At 39.7% G+C, this 4,155-nt stretch overlaps 1 non-coding gene across 1 annotated transcript; it reads left to right on the forward strand.

Moving 5' to 3' along the window:
• The first annotated feature begins 3,533 nt into the window (after positions 1-3,533).
• LOC123785581 (small nucleolar RNA SNORA62/SNORA6 family) lies at positions 3,534-3,685 on the forward strand. The gene has a single exon (XR_006777676.1). It is a non-coding gene; the product is annotated as a small nucleolar RNA SNORA62/SNORA6 family (small nucleolar RNA).
• Positions 3,686-4,155: the final 470 nt, after the last annotated feature.

Raw genomic sequence — 4,155 nt, forward strand, 5'->3', positions numbered from 1 at the left:
AAAGCAATATCTTAATAGAGGCAGAAAAACTTAGTTTACTCCCGTTGCAGAAATCTTAACAACAACAACAAACATGTGTTGTTCAGTTTCCCTTTCATTTTTTAATTTATTTTTTCTTTAAAGATTTTATTTATTTATTTGACAGAGAGAGACAGCCAGGGAGAGAGGGAACACAAGCAGGGGGAGTGGGAGAGGCAAAAGCAGGCTCCCAGCAGGGTAGGGAGCCCCATGCGGGGCTCGATCCCAGGACCCTGGGATCACGCCCTGGGCTGAAGGCAGATGCTTAATGACTGAGCCACCCAGGCGCCACAGTTTCCCTTTTATTTTGACAAGACATTTTAAAAGACTATACTTCTTTTTTTCTCTAATTGCCTAATTAAGTTTTTGGTATTTTTTCAGTATGGAATAATATCAGGCCATAATAAGACCTATAAAATCCTCAATTTATTGTTTCTGTGTTTTGCCAAATTTGAGTAGCAAAATATTTACTGCGAGAGGTGGGTTCAATTCACACACACACACACACACACACACACACTCTGTTTTGTATTATATAATTATTTGTATTATAGTGTTTTTAATTATATAATATTTTGTATATTTTTCATTATATATACACGTATAATACAATGTAACTTGATTCACTATGAAATCAATAAAATGATTTGTTGAATATAGCACTATGAGAACTATATATGAGAAAAATGTATATATCTAGCTACTCTTCAATTTTAATCTAGTGAAAAATGTTGATCCAAATACAATTAATATAATTGATTCTACTACACTGGTACGGGTTAAATTTCTTATCTGTTTCCATTATCCTTTTATGATATGTCCGAATTTGATTGTAGTGGACTCTTAGCTGCTTCTTACAGATTCCTCTTCAGGACCGAGGGCCTTATTATTCAGTCCTGGGAATGCTGCTACAGGGTGTCCTCAGGAATCTTCTCCAGGGTGTGCCCTCTGCTGAAGAGGGTTGCCATGCCCAAGTTAGTGCCTCCCTCCGCGGGGAAGCCCACGTGTAGTAACTGCCGATGTGAGGCCGTAAACCCTGCCCCTTCTTCCAATTGCCAGAGAACTCCAGTGAGTGAGCTCAGCTTCAGAGCTCCCTGCGTGATCTCCCGGCATTCATGGGATGTCACTGAAGCTCTGATTCTCCTCCTGCCATACCCTGTTTGCTTCCTTCCCTCAAGAATTGTTGAAGCTGAGGATACTGCACTCCACTCTATGCGTTCGAGAACCTGCCCTGCCTCAGATTGTACCAGGATGGGTTCAAGAAAGTAGAAGCTACAGTGTGATGTTGGAGTTGGATGGCTCGGCATCACCACTACCCACCGGGCCATGAGGACCTCATCACTGGCAGTACTTGGCCATGAAAGTCCCTGCCAGATGGAAGTACAGTTGTTCAACTTTCATTAGTGGTGAACTGGGATTGGATGCCTATAGAACAAAATACACTAGTGGATGTAATAAAAAATATAGTTGAAAAAGTAATAATTATAACATAATGGAATTGGATGGTTCTTGTTCAGGGTAATTAATTATGATTTAATAAAAGCACGTGCAAAAGTCAAAGGGCCACCTTTTCAGAATATGAAGAAGGTCTCATTCTCTGAAGGTGAAAGGTAAAGAAAGCTAGAGACGGCATAGAGCTTAATCATAAGAGCTCCAAATAAGAAGCTATTCTCAAATTAGGCAAGTGTGCTATGTTGCGTCCAGGACTATGATACAAAAAAACGACATCCCGATTCAGGGGATGATGACATCTGGATTGATGTCTTTAAACATTGTGTATCTCCCAAACCCATCCTATTGAGGGATGGTGAGTGTCCTCTTTCCTGAAGGTGATGCAGATGACCTTGCCTTGCAGTAAAACAAGAGTCCCCTCAATATTTGTACCCATGTTTCTTTGTGTGGTCATAACATACCAGGGCTAGAGAAGCTCTAGAACTTTCTAGGGGAAAAAAGGGGACTATGTGCAGAAGGAGTTACAGGACCTAAGTAACATGTGCCAACAGGAGACTAGTGAGTGTATATGGACTGGATCCTAAGGGTGCTGGGTAAAAAAGGGAAAATGAGTTTGGACAAGGAATTGTTCATCAGATTGGAAATACGCTTACAGGATAAGATCTACAGCCCTGGCAAGAACAATAGAAGAAAGGGTCAAAGATTTAAAGAATTGGTTATGATGGAGTTTTTATTCTGTAGAAGGCCAAGAAGCCCACTTGGTGACTATAGTCCCTGAATGGGACGTAGGATATTATTGGCCAAAGCAACCAGGATGCACTAGTGGTAGGAACACCAACACTACTGGAAAGCTCATTGATGGTTCTTGTCTACGGGCAGGTCTGATGGTAGAAGATACGGTATAGAAATGAGCATCCCAATAGCAATGGGTTTGAAAAGATGATCAGAAGTCTGACGACAGTTGCACTAGTAAAAAGTTATGACCCTTTGCCCAATTGCCAGTCCTGGACCAATTTTTAACCCTAAAACCCGTTTTCTGAAGGGGTGTCATTGTTCCCAGGCAGAGGATGCTGCAACATCAGAGCGAGTGTATATATAATGCCCCAGTCTTTCCCCCAAGGGACCTATGGTGACTTACTTGAGTATTAATCCAGAGAGGGAAAGATAATATCCAGATATTTTAAGGACAATTAAACAAACGGTAAAGTTGATACTGATTCTCTGGGATCCAGAGCCTCACCATGAATCCCCTATTAGAGTGGGGGTATATGGAGGACAAGTAATGAAGTCCTGATACTAGTCCAGTCAGCATAGTCTACTGGGATCATGGATACACCAGTGATCATATCTCTCCCTGTCAGTGATTTGCTGGGATGGACTCACTAGGAAGTTATCAGCATTCCCATGCTGGTTTGGGATCTATAGAGCAAGAGTTTCTCATTAGAAAATGCTAAGTTAAAGCCTCTGAAACTCTTCCCTACACTCTGAAAAAAATGGTAATAAAAGACATCGGCACATCCCACCTCAGTATCAGATATCAGCATCACCTGCATTAGTCACCTACTTCCCCACTGAAGAATTTTGCACCAACTATTACATCTGCCTGGAAGTCTCTTTTCTTCTATTTCATCTCACAATGTACTATTAATGTTTCAAACTGAGTCCAATCCTCGCTTCCTTCCAAAGCAATCTTAGACTGTTTTAATTAGGCCAAGTCCCCCTTTTCATGCTATCATAATATCACATAGCTTTTCTCTGTGGGATTTGTCTTCCACACACATGTTTATTTGATCAATGTGCATTCTTATATACTAGAATTGTAATTTTATCTCAGAATCTAGGACGGAGTCAATAAATATTGTGATGAATGACTTGATGATATCTAGTCTTCCTATAATTTGAACACAGGGAATTCTACATTGATGTACAATTTGATATATCTTATAGAGAAATGCTTATTGCACATCACACACTTATAGATTTCACAGTACTTTCTTAGGAGAAAAAAAAATCTATCATAATATCCATCTTTGAAACAGGAAAGAGACTTAAAGCCATCCCAGGCTGCACATTGTTAGAGGCTGGAGTTGAGGTCCCTGGCTAGCCGAGGAGCTCACAGGTGTGGATAGTGTGCTGCGTGAGGGGCAAGTCTTCACTAACACTGCAGGGGTTCTATCCCAGTGAGTGGAGTTTGACAGTAATTCTTGCTACAAGTAAAACAAACAAAGAAAAAAACCAAAAAACAAACAACAAAAATCATCTTGGGAACGAAGAGTACCTTCCGGGAGAATTTAAATACAGGTAGAAAATAAATATTATATAAAATCTTATAATAAAGATAAACATGTATGGATGAATAAATAGATAAATATAATATGCTTAATATTCTGGTAGAAATTCATGTGTGTTTCTACATGAGTACAGAAAGAATAATGTGTAACTTCTGCCTCAGGAGGGTGTGTTGGTCTAGGGAGGATTTTGAGGAGGAAACAACATCCCGACTGATGTATACATGTGGAATAGAGAGCCAGGGAAATTATTTATTTAGCACAAGGCACAGTTTGAATTCTCTTATATACATAATCTTATTTATTATACACAACATCTCTGTAAATTAAATCCCATACTCCTACTTTAGAGAGACAGTGAGGAAGGAATTAATATTTATTACCGTGTAATAGGTAT

The sequence above is a fragment of the Ursus americanus genome, chromosome 15 (genome assembly GCF_024610735.1).
Source record: "Ursus americanus isolate L20-20 chromosome 15, mUrsAme1.1.p, whole genome shotgun sequence".
Classification (NCBI taxonomy): Eukaryota; Metazoa; Chordata; class Mammalia; order Carnivora; family Ursidae; genus Ursus; species Ursus americanus.